The 12,995-nt window shown below is 46.1% G+C and overlaps 1 long non-coding RNA gene across 1 annotated transcript in view; it reads right to left on the bottom strand.

Annotated features, from left to right (window-relative positions):
* The window catches only part of LOC144615828 (uncharacterized), a 35,898-nt gene extending 27,060 nt beyond the window's left edge, over nucleotides 1-8,838 (bottom strand). The window contains exon 1 of the long non-coding RNA XR_013554437.1: nucleotides 8,263-8,838. This is a non-coding gene — a long non-coding RNA (uncharacterized LOC144615828). The remainder of the gene's footprint in view (nucleotides 1-8,262) is intronic.
* Nucleotides 8,839-12,995: the final 4,157 nt, after the last annotated feature.

Here is a 12,995-nt window from a genome sequence, read left to right as displayed (position 1 = left end):
CCCTTTGATCCTTACAACTCCCTATTTTCTCACCTAGGCCACACCGGACCACCCCAGCTTCTCATTGGTTTCAGTGCACTACTTAGGTAGAATATTTCTACCTAACCAACAACTTAGAAATGTATTGAACTTCACAGTTTTGACACACCTCATCCAGCTGGTAGACTGAGGCCTTCACTTCATTCTGTGTGCCTTGAAAGTGGGAGACAACAATGAGGGTTGTTTTCTAAAGTACTTGTCCTTTATGGAGATGGTCCCTCTTTTACTTTATTTTTTTTTAAGTTTATTTATTTATTTTGAGAGTGAGAGAGTGCGAGTGGGGGAGGTGCAGAGAGAGAGGGAGACAGAATCCCAAGCAGGCTCCGCACTGCCAGTGCAGAGCCTGGTGTGGGGCTTGAACCCATAAATGGTAAGATCAAGACTTGAGCTGAAGTCAGAGGCTCAACCCACTGAGCCACCACTCAGGGGCCCTCCTTCCTTTACTTTGTTTTTTAAATTTTTATTTATTTTTAATGTTTATTCTTTTTTGAGAGAGTACAAGTGAGGGAGGGGCAGAGAGAGAGTAGGAGGACAAAGGATCTGAAGTGGGCTCCATGCTGATAGCAGCGAGCCCCATGTGGAGCTTGAACTCAAGAATGGTGATGGGGCGCCTGGGTGGCGCAGTCGGTTAAGCGTCCGACTTCAGCCAGGTCACGATCTCGCGGTCCGTGAGTTCGAGCCCCGCGTCGGGCTCTGGGCTGATGGCTCGGAGCCTGGAGCCTGTTTCTGATTCTGTGTCTCCCTCTCTCTCTGCCCCTCCCCCGTTCATGCTCTGTCTCTCTCTGTCCCAAAAATAAATAAAAAAAAAAAAAAAAAAAAAAAAACGTTGAAAAGAATGGTGAGATCATGACCTGAGCCAAAGGCAGACGCTTAACTGACTGAGCCACCCAGGTATCCCTCCTTTACTTCAGAATTCTCTACAACCTGTGCCCAGAGCCTTACGTGCAGTAGGTGGTGAATCATTAGTTGTTGAATGAATATATTCCTATGACACCATTCCTTTCATCAATGTAGTTTTATCATGCCGTGTAGACCAAAGGCTCCTTGAAGCATTCGTTTATGGAAATATTTATCGAGTGCCTGCCACATGACAGGAAAGTTTCAAAAACAAAAGGAATGAATACCATTAACCCTATCAAATACTAACTTATCAATAACAACATGGTGGGTCTTCAGAGGGAAAGTGACCCACTGGGCAGGCAAGTGCAGGTGCGGTCATCCAACAATAAATCCTCCCAGGGACTGGGGTTGACCTCTCTGTGAGAGCCAGAATCTGGAAAAAGTGAGGGTCTCAGTGAACACAGAATGGAGAAGGTCAGCTGTGGGATACTTTACGGCAGTAACTATAGAATCAGACTTGTCAACTGGGGGCTTCCCCAAACAAGCCATAACCTTGTGTCTTCATCCATTCAGGCTGCTATAATAACAATACCGTAGACTAGGGGGCTTATTCTGGAGTTCTGGAGGCTGGGAAGTCCAAGATCAAGGCACTGGTGGATGTGGTGTTGAAGCACACCACATCAGAAAGAAAATATGCCTTCCCTACTTTTCTCCAATCCCCTAGAGTGTGGTCCTGCCTCCTCTCCAGTTCTACTGGCAAAGGAAGCAAGTATCAAGGATCATTCCTGGGCCCAGGGGTCCGCAACTCACAATGCATCGAGCTTTACCTTCTCACCCTGTCGGAAGACCTCTCCCCCCAGCCCCTACCCAGGCCTTATACCCCAACAAGGAATGGGGTGGAGTATTCAGGATGTGTTCTATCCCTTTTCTCTCTCCCCTGAAAGCCTGGCTTTTCCTGGGCCATGAAGAGATAGCAGGACTCCTTTGATAACCTTGAGTCTCTGGCTCAGAGGAGATGAGGGCCACTAGGGCTCTCCATTCTTTCTGGAGAACACCGAAGGAGAGCAGAGAGGTACGTCCAGCCATTGTGCTCACCTCCCAGCAGGAACCATGGCCCCGCACTCTGACTCCAGCTGTCTCCAGCTTGCTGTGTAGCCCTCTTTAGAGCTGGCTATCTGGTCCTTAGGTGCACTCGCTGGTTTCACAGCTCTTCTGCAGTTGGGGCAGACCCAGTTGCCAGGTCCTCATTTCTGGAGGCTGGTCCTGGGTCTGCAAGTATGTGCTGAGGGCCCCCCAAAACCTCAAGCATGAGATGGGAAAGGTCAATGGCCCTCCTGCAGCAAGACCCTCATCTGCTGACCAGGAGGCAATCACAAGGGTGCTTGCTGACAGGGTGGGCTGGGGTCACCAGGACAGCAGATAGAGCAAGCTGTCTTCTCAGTGGCAAATAGGCCATTTGGAAGGGACATAGAAACCCTTCCCAAATGGTGCCTCACAACCACAGCACCCTGACCAGGGTCTCTGCTTTAAGCCCAAGAATAGGGGAGCCACTGAGGAGTTGTATCCAGGCCTGCCTGGAAACTTGCTTTAAAGCAGTGAAGCATGGGGTGCCTGGGTGGCTCAGCCAGTTAAGCATCGGGCTCTTGATGTCGTCTCAGGTCATGATTTCACAGTTGGTGAGTTCGAGCCCCGCATCAGGCTCTGTGCTGACAGTACGGAGCCTGCTTGGGATTCTCATTCTCTCTCAACTAAATACATTTTTTAAAAAACTTTTTAAAAAGTTGTTTAAAAACACTAAAAAAATAATAAAGCAGTGAAGCAGGACTCTGAGCCACGTTTCCTGGGCTTCCTGGCTACAGGGGTAAGGGGCCTGCTCTGAGCTGATTCTTGGGTTATTCCCTTGGGATCACCATCAGCTCTGCTCACGAGGAGCAGGGGCCTGAGGTGGCTGGCCTGTTTCCTGGCCAGTCTGGCATTTCCTTTGACCCAACCCGGATGTGCCCCCTATTCGAGGGAGAAAAAGGCTGGCATGGCCTGACCAGAAAATGGTCCAACGGCGCCCCCTGCTGTTCGCATGCTAGACTGCATGGATTTGCAATGGAAATGTCGATCTGCTGTTACTTGGGGGAGTTTTTTGTTTTTGTTTTTTGTTTTTAAGCACTATGTTAGTTAACTGTTGCTGTTTAACAAATAACGGCTTAAAACCAATAATGTATTCTATCTCCCGCTGTTTCTTCGGGTCGGGAATTTGGTTTGGCTGAGCAGTTCCGGCCCCAGGTCTGCCACAAGGCTGCTATCAGATGTTAGCCAGGCCTGCACGTCTCACGTCTCATGGTTTGACAGGTGCTGGGAGATCCACTTCCCAGGTGGTAGACTTGTATCAGGCAAGTTGGCGCTAGCTGTTGGCAGGAGGCCTCCCCACCCCTCCATGGGGGGCCTCCGCACCCCTCCATGGGGGGCCTTTCCACAGGCTGTTTGCATCTCAACACATGGAGGCTGACTTCCCCCAGGGCAAATGATTCCAGAAGCTGAAGTGGGAGCAGCCATGGCTTTCTGACTTGGTCTTCCACTGTATTCACACTAATTCACACTGGCTGTGATTCGGTATAGGAGGAAACTACACGAAAGTACGAGTGCCCGAGGGTGAGGCTCCCTGGGGAACCATCTCGGAGGCTGGCTACAGTAAGCATCTATCATGGGCTAAGCAGTGTATAAACAATATATAACAACAGCTGGAGCATACAGTTGGCAATTATCTCATGTTAAGTACTTTCCCTAAGTTAGCTCATTTATCCTCGCAACGACCTGACAAATCTGGTCCTTCTATTACACGTTGGAGAGATGAGGAAATTAGGGCTTGGGGAGGTTGGGGACTGAGGTCACACAACCAGTAAGTGGTTGATTGAGCATTTGAGACTTTGGCCTGTGTTCACTGTGCCAGAATGCCTCCATCGGCGTTTAGAACTAACAACCAGAGACGTGGGCACAGATGAGGAAACTGAAACTCAGAGGTCAAACAACATGGTCAAGTTTACCAAATCAGTAAATGGCAGAGCTGGGGTTGGAGTAGAGGCCTGATTCCAGAGACCATGCTCTGTCCAGCCCATCGCATTGCTCTGGAATGGGAGAGAGAGACACAGAAAGGAGAGAAGAATGCAAAGAACAAGGTGGCCAGCCCATCCAGTGCCTCCGTGTCTATCAGAAAGAATGCTCCCTCCTTGGTGGCTACAGTTCTGCAGATGCTTCTGGGCTTGGCAAGCTCTGCCCCCACTATCCTCCTGGTCAGGGCAAAATGTGAGTGTGGCCACCCTGGGGCAGGAAGGTAACATGAGAGAGATGTGGTTAGAGTGTAAGAGGCGGTTGCAGGGGCTAGAAAAAGAGGGAGAAAAAATAAGGAAGAGAGAGAGGGGGAGGTAACAGACAAATGAGAGAGATGTGGTTAGAATGTAAGAGGCAGTTGCAGGGGCTAGAAAAAGAGGGGAGGAAAAATAAGGAAGAGAGAGAGGGAGAGGGAGAGAGGGAGGGAGAGGGAGAGAGAGAGAGAGAGAGGGAGGGAGAGGGGGAGAGAGAGAGGGAGAGAGGGAGGGAGAGGGGGAAAGAGAGAGAGAGAGATGAGATTGTGAGATGAAGCAAGAGGGGGAAAAAATGGCAAAAGAAAACCAGACCAAGTACATGGGGTCTGATTAGTCCTCCGTGGCAGATGCTTGGGACCTTCTCTCCCAGTGGCTGGGAGCTCCAGCATGGCTAGCTGGGGAAGCAGAAGATCTAGTGCATGGGGTCCTGAGACTCCAGTTCACAAGCTCCTCCTCACCTCCATCACTAGTTGGAGGAACAGGGCATCAAGAAGACACTCCAGCATGTAGCTGGCTGGAGGAACACCTAGTTTCAGGGAAAATGGGGTGGCTGCCAGGTCAGCAGCCTCCCAGGAGAGCCAGGGAGACCCAGTCCAGATGATAATGGTTATAGCATCAGAGAGTTGATTGACAGATTAACTAGAGCTCAGACTGGAAGGTGTAACTGGTGGCTTCACTATTGTGTGTCTGTCTCTTTGTAGTTTGATCCCCAAAAGGAATTGTTTAATTTGTGGGTTCAGCTTTGTTACTGACCACTGTTCAATTAACATCTGCTTGCCTTTGCATCTGAATTTGTCAAGTACGACTTTCACACCACACATGGAGTCAGAACCCACCCTGAGTTGCTGATCATTTGAAGTAGGAAGGTTATGAGACTCGGAGGCAGAAAGTCATGGCTTTGAGTCCTAGTTTTAGCAGCAGCTGTACATGAGGGATCCCCCACCCCAGCAGCCTCAAGTGCTCCCACAATCAAGCCTCACTGGGGCTGCCTGTCCTGAAAGTTCAGCAGCCTCCTGGAGGCCAGTATCTGGCAGGAGGGCAAAGAGGAAAAACCACTTTTTTTCCTGCCTCCAGCCTCTCTCTACTCCAGTAAGATCTTACGGTTGCCAACTGGTTTTCCAAAAAAAATGTGTATTTCACCCTTCTGTGTTATACTCTTCCAATGCTTTCCATCCACTTACAGCTCAAAGTTTAAATTCCTGAGCACAGCAAGTTGGGTCCTTCCTGGTCCACCTTTTCAAACTTCAAACTGATTATCCAATCATCCTTCCAACTGTCCAACCATCCTGCATCCTGAAACTCGACTTCAATGTTTCCCAAGCTTATCTGCACATTGGTTCACCTGGGGAGATTTGAAAAACATACTAATGCCCTGTGTCCCACCTTCAGAGACTGTGTAACTTAATTCATCTGGAATGTGACCTGGGCTTGGATTTTTCAAAGATGGCCAGGTGATTCTTTTTAAAACAAAACTTTTTTAATGTTTATTTTTGACACAGAGAGAGACAGAGCATGAGCAGGGGAGGGGCAGAGAGAGAGGGAGACATAAAATCCAAAGCAGGCTCCAGGCTCTGAGGTGTCAGCATAGAGCCCGACGCGGGGCTCCGACTCACAAACTGTGAGATCATGACCTGAGCCAAAGTCGGACACTTTTTTTAAAAATTTTTTTTAACGTTTTATTTATTTTTGAGACAGGGAGAGACAGAGCATGAACAGGGGAGGGTCAGAGAGAGGGAGACACAGAATCTGAAACAGGCTCCAGGCTCTGAGCTGTCAGCACAGAGCCTGACGTGGGGCTCGAACTCACGGACCGTGAGATCATGACCCGAGCCGAAGTCGGCCGCTTAACCAACTGAGCCACCCAGGTGCCCCCAAAGTCGGACACTTAACCGACTGAACCACCCAGGGGTTCAATGCCCAGGTGATTCTAACGTGCAGACAAGTTTCAGGACCACTGCCCCACCCTGTACCAAATACTGTAATAGCCCCTGAGGACTTAAAGGTACAAGTTGGTTTAGACTAGATATTTAGTATTGGAGAAATATATCAATAAATATATAATTACCCAACAATACACACAAGTGTTATGACAGAAGTAAGCCACGGACGGTACTCTCGAGAAGGTAGAGGAGGTATACACAGCCTGCACTGGTGGGATTGAGGGGTGGCCAGAGCTGTTGAGTCTTCTGGGACAAGGAGGTGTGTTCCAGGCAAAGAAGGGGGTGGGTACCCTAGTCAGAGGGAAAACTGAGCATAGCACGGTGAGCCAGAGAAAGGTCACTTTCAGAGGCGGACAAAAACTCAGTAGGACTACAGCTTTGAGGCTTATGAGCCTGCAGAGTCAGACGTGGTCTTGGAGGGAACAGGGAATGGACAGTCAACAAAGGGGGTGTCAGGGATGTGACCTGGTCAGACTTAGTGGCTGTGAATGCCCAGGAGATAACAGCAGTTGGTGAACAGGGAGGGGAGACAGTAGGAACCAGTAGGAAGGCCTTCCCTTCTTCAGAGAAGTCTCCCTTACGTCTTCTCCACCTGTACACTCCAGCTCATCACAGACACCCTATCTTGGTGCCTCCGGCCCATGGCAAGGTCCTGGTGGAGAGTAAATGCTCATGCCTCACGCCACATGGGGAGGTAGAAACGCCACAGGCTTCCGAGTCAGGCCGACTTGATTCAAGACCCTGTTCCACTCCTTACAAATGGTGTGACGCTGAGGACATCAGCCACATTCTCTGGGCTTGGTTTTTTCCACTATAGCATGGAGAAAATGCCAAACTCATATGATTCTTTTGAGCATTAAAAAAAAATGTGTATCAGTGTTTTTTATCGTGTAGGCCCCCCCAGAACAGCAGCTTCAGCATCACCTGGGAATCTGTTAAAATGCAAATTCTCAGGCCTTACCCAAGACCTGCTGAATCAGAAAGCCCGGGAGTGCAGCCAGCATTCTGTGTTTGAGCACACCCTCCAGCTGATTCTAATGCATGCTAAAGTTTGAGAAACACTGGTGCGTGTAAACCGCTTCATCCCTGGACTTGCTTTCCCGGAAGCCTACACTATTCCTGAAAAGTAGAAAAACCCACCCAGCCACCCAGCTCTGGCCTCTGTTCCAGCCCCTCCCTTTGCAATTCTTCCCAGGTTGGTCACTGAGGATATAAGGCTGAGGAGGCCAGGAAATCCGTATGTCTGAGAGGGAGTGCCATACCCCCTGCGTGTGCATTTGTGCATGCCTGCAGATGCAGATTTTTGACCTCTAAGGAAAGCTGTATGACCTTGACCTCTAAGCATGCATGTGTCTGTATGTGGGAGGGGTAACGCTAACAGGCTAGTCATTGCTCTAAGCACTTTCCACATTTTAACTCATTGTATCCTCACGACAGCCCTACGAAGTTAGTGCTGTTATCAGCACCATTATCATTACTATCAGATGAGGGAGTCCAGGCACAGAAAGCTTAAGTAACTTGCCTAAGGGCACACAGTTATTAATTGTTAGAGCTGGGATTCAGGCACAGGGACTCTGGCTGCCGGGTCCATGCTCTTAACCAGTCTGCCTTCCAAGGCTGCTGTGAAAATGTTAGTGTGCTCAGGCTTTAACATACTCCTGTTGGGCTCTCTGTTGTGTTAAGATGCTTCACCCCGAACAGAGTCTTCTCTCTGCTACTTACAATGAGAACCTGGCTTTGTCATTTCTCCTCTCCTGGCCTTAGTTTCCAAATGTTTAAAATGTGCAGTTGGGCCAGATTAGGGATATAAGCTGGAGCCCCAAGGCCCCAGAGAATAAGCTGTGTTTGGCCAGCTCTCTTGATCGGAGTTGAAAGTGATGGTCTTGAAGTGGTATATGTTCTCGCTCTCCACGCTGCAGCCCTACCTTCCGTGGTCTTACACGGGCCCACAGGCCTCACCTCAGTGAACTGTCCGGCATCCAAAGGCACTTGAGTTTGAGATCACTCATCAGAAAAATGCCTAAATCTGAGGGCCCATGAATTTACAACTTGCCCCAGCCCCCGCTCCTCCAATTTAAAGAACACTTTACCTGAGATGTTTCTTGTGCAAAGAAGGCCCTGAGGCTTGGCTCCCACCTTTACGGACATCCTCTACTTGGAATGGCTGTCAGATGTGAGCAGTGTCCTTTCTTATGGCCGCGTGCCCTGGAAAGATTGAGTTACCCTTCTCCTGGTTTACCTCCTCCTGGAAGGGAGACAGATGAAGCTTGTTTTAGCATGGAAGGCCAATCCAATTTCAGAATCCATTGCACCTGCAGAGATGATTTCTGTTATTTGTATTTAATTTGGAAGGTTCCGTCTTTTCAAATTTAGGAATGAATCGATTCCTGGAAGAATGAAGGTGCTTCATCAGCTTTTGCACCCCTATGTTGGTTGCCTTTCATTTCCTGCAGGAGGGATACAATCAGTATTGATAAAGTAGCTTGGAGCATTTTTACTGGGCTTCATCTGGGTGCTGGGAAGTGGGTGCCAGGTGCTGCTGAGTATTAGCATATTGTCTTACACGGGGAACAGGCACTCAAACATTGCTGGATGGATAAAGGAATGAGCGAAATACTTTCTAGCAACTGGAGCCTGTGCTAAATAACTCATTGACTCTCACTCAATTTATAGGAATGTATTTTATTTTTGGACTACTATATGGCTTATAAAGAATTTTCACACACATTCCCCATAAATTTTTTTTTCCATATTTTAACATTGAGGCAACGAGGCTTCAGGAGGTTAACCGACCTCAAAGTCACACTGTGGCGTTCAGTTTTCTGTGACTCACGTTGTCATTTCCAAAATAAAAGCTAATATTAAAAAATAGTTGTTGAAAAAAATACTGCTTGAAGCTGTGTAAGCTGAAACTTTGGATACTAAAACAAACATGGTAGAAAAAAATCACTTCTCCCCAAAACTAGAAACCAGACTATTTTTATAATCTTTGTAGTTTCCAAGCACGTTCTCACATCTGATTTCCTTTGACCCCCACAACAACTCTACCCTGTTGGAGTGAAGTCCTCTCGCATTTGGGGGCACTGTGAGACTGTCTCAGATGTTCTTTTCCAAGAGACAGGTCAGACTGGCAGTTAAGGGCTGAACTTCTTGCGTACTCATGCCATCTACTGGTACTTTCCTGGGATCATGAGTCCCAGCTGATAGTCTATTAAAAAATATTTTTTCTTCATTGTAAACTTCAGCAGGGGCCACTCAACTGTTTTACTCCTTATTACTCAAGTCCTTGAAAATACTGCCTCCTCTCAATCTTTGAAACTTGTTTTCTATGGAGACTACTTTAACACAGGACCTAAGGTTTACTCAGAAAGGGATTGGAAAAGTTTCTGGTTCCTCTTGGCATATCGGCAGGTTTTACAAATGCGTCTGAGCACCTTCCAGTTGGCTTGGAACCTGTGGGAAGGGAGATGGCTTAGCTAGGGAAGGAGAACTCTCAGAGAATCTTCATGTGTTCACACTAACACCTCCACTTTGCCCAGTATTTTCTGGGAGGGCTACAACCAGCTAGTGTTGGTTAGCTGAGAAGGTCGGTGGCCCGATGCTGACAGCTCACCCCATGGTACCTCAACAGTTCGTGGGAGGGGAGTGAGATTCTGGGGAACAGCTGAAGCCAACTTCCCGATGCAGGGACACACCGTGTGGGGTTTCTCCAACTGGACCAGATCCTGAAAGCCTCTGGCCAATCCTCAGGAACACAAATACCTCCTTTTTCAAAGCTGGGCTTTGCTCTGGATACGTTTTCTAAATTATTAGATGCAATTGGTCTTTGTACTTTGCTTTAAATCCAGGGACAAGACATGACGTGTTCATTATCTTTGGGGCAAATCTACAAAGGAGGGTCAAAATGAGATGATTTGGTATATAAACCATTTTTGCCATAATCTTGGGACTCTAAAAATTGGATCAATACTATTATAGCAGTAGTGTGGAATAGGCTAAGACAACACAGGAGAAAGAAAATTAGGTTTGGAGTAGTCACTACCTATTAGTGAACATTCTTACAGGATTCTTCTCAAAAGTTATCTTGTCTGGCTGTGGGGGAAATGGAGGTTTTATTTTTTCTTTATTTACTTTATCATTGAGGTTATATTCAATGAGCCTTTTACCTTTTCTTCCTTCTGTTCCATGGTAGGAGAAAAATAGGAGCTTTGACAATTTTTGAAAGCAAAGTAAAATGTCTATTCTTTTGCCTATGAAAGGCAAAAAGGTCAAGATGATAACATTTGATAAACAGCAGATTTCTTTCCCTAAATTGTTATAAAGGCATATTAAGACCAGGAAGGATTTCAAGAGCTTCGAAAGCATTCTGGCCATTCTTTAATTCAGAGTAAAATTGGAGTAAATTGTGAAGGATTGTAAAGGATTAATGAAAAACAGCATAGTTATTCCATACATTTGCATAATACTCAACAGGTTTTTAAGCCAGGTATTCCACTATGTTTTAACAAGAACCATTAAGATAGAACTTGTGTTTGTAATTTATACTTAAGAAAGCGAAGGTTAAAAGGTTAAAACGAAGGTGAAGCCAAGGAGCACTTGGGTGGCTCAGTCAGTTAAGTGTCTGACTCTTGATTTCTGCGCAGGTCAGGATCTCATGGTTCATGAAATTGAGCTCTGCATCTGACTGTGCTGACAGTGCGGAGCCTGCTTGGGATTCTCTCTCTCCCTCTCCCTGCCCCTCCCCTGCTGGCACTCTGTCTCTGTAAAAGAGCTTAAGTCACATACTTCCCGAAGTCACATAGCTAGTAAATCATACTCAACACTGAGTCTTTAAAGTTTAGTGATCTTTTAGAAACTTTTTCCCAGGAGACTCTTCCTCTCCTTAAAAGTTATTATCTGTTGGATTATTCATTTTAAGGATCACTGTTTTTAAGCAGGTGGCAATCTTATTAATCCTTTTTTCTCTCCTTCCTACTTCTCTATGGGCCTCTTGTGAGAAACACCTGTTTGTACCAGGTGGTAACCATAACCACACATTATAGTAGCCCCTCCCCACCCCCTTATCAGCAGGGAATACGCCTAAGACTCCAGTCAATGCCTGACACTGAGACAGTACCGAACCCTACACATAGTATGTTTTTTCCTATATGTACAAAAGATAAAATTTAATTTATAAATTAGGCACAGTAGGAGATTAACAATAAAGTAGGACAATTTTAACAATATACTGTAATAAGTTATGCAAATGTGGTTTCTCTCAAAATATATTGTACCTTTCCTCTTGTGATGATGTGAGAGGATAAAGTGCCAACATGATGAAAGTGAGCTGCATGACAAGGGCATTGTGATGGGAGTCACACTGTCAGAAGGATCATCTGCTTCCTGACCACAGCTGACCACAGGCAGTGATTGATTGCTCAGAAAGTGAGACCACAGATAATGGGAGACTACTATATTTTGAGTTTGAATAACCCTTTGAATAGTGATTATCATGTATTCACAGACAGGTTATGTTTGCAGTAGGGTAAAAACTCTGGGTTTCTTGGCTCCCCCTCAGAGACCAATCCAGTATCGGGAAAGGGAATGGGGGCATAATTCAGTTTAACAATCCTCCCAGGTGGTCAGATTACAGATGACGTCACAAGCCTAAATATGTAGAGTGTTGTCCAGGGTCACAAAATCCTTAACGGTGCTTTGGAACCTGTGTTTTACATACATAGTATAATATACAAGCTTCAATTTGTTAAGTCCCACTATTTTAAAACAAAGAAGCCATACAATTCACTCAACTTTAGATGGGTATCCATCCTAATTTTTCCTTTTAGTTCTGCTTTATTTCTATAGTAATTTTCGTATCAGTGCAAAGTGCTAGCCTTTAACAGTTTTTCAGTTTAATCTTGCTCTACTCCCAATTCACACCTTCCCTAGAAGGTTTTATATGGCTCCTGGTGGGAAGCTGGTGTTAAAACAGGCATGCAATAGTGGGTATCTATTTAAACTGAGATATTTTTATAACCAGTGTGGAAATGAACCATCATAAACATGTCTTTGAATATTTTACAACTGGTAGTTTCCCAATCCTGCCAGATCAAGATTACCTGTGGACTGATTTCAGCCTGGGCTGGGGCCACCTCTGTATTGAAACATCCCATGTGACTTTTACGAATAGGTAAATTTAGAAAACAGACATGGTACTACTATTTTTCTCCTCTAGTGCCAAAGTAGCCACTCACAAGGGAAACATAAATCATTACAATAATCACTAACAAATGCTTAACCTCAGAAATATTCACTTTAGGTTCTCTTTAAATAAAAGCACTCACGTGGCTTAAAATCAAAATAACTCATAGCCACTGTCACTTAAAATTAAGAGGAAGGGTTCTGGGGGCACCTGGGTGGCTCGGTCGGTTAAACGTCCAACTTCAGCTCAGGTCACGATCTTGCAGTTTGAGAGTTTGAGCCCCACGTCGGGCTGTGTTAACAGCTTGGAGCCCAGAGCGTGCTTCAAATTCTGTGTCTCTCTCTGCTCTTCCCCTACTCACATTCTGTCTCTTTCTCGAAAATAAACATTAAAAATTAAAAAAAAAAGGATTCTGAAGTCTTCAAATATTAAAGCTTACTCTGTCCATCCCTCAGTGACCCACTGATTATGTGATATACTCCCCTGTATTTGGTCAACCTCCTCATCCCAAAGCAAAATCCTTCCCATTAGTGCTTTCCCATCTCCAGTGAACAGTGTGTTTGCTTTTCCATAAACAATCCAATTCAACTGGATCTTCCACATTGCTTTTTTATTTTTGCAAAGATTTTAAGAGGAAGACAG

The sequence above is a fragment of the Panthera onca genome, chromosome A3, assembly GCF_046562875.1.
Source record: "Panthera onca isolate mPanOnc1 chromosome A3, mPanOnc1 haplotype 2, whole genome shotgun sequence".
Lineage (NCBI taxonomy): Eukaryota > Metazoa > Chordata > Mammalia > Carnivora > Felidae > Panthera > Panthera onca.
This window is presented reverse-complemented; position numbering and strand designations above follow the sequence as displayed.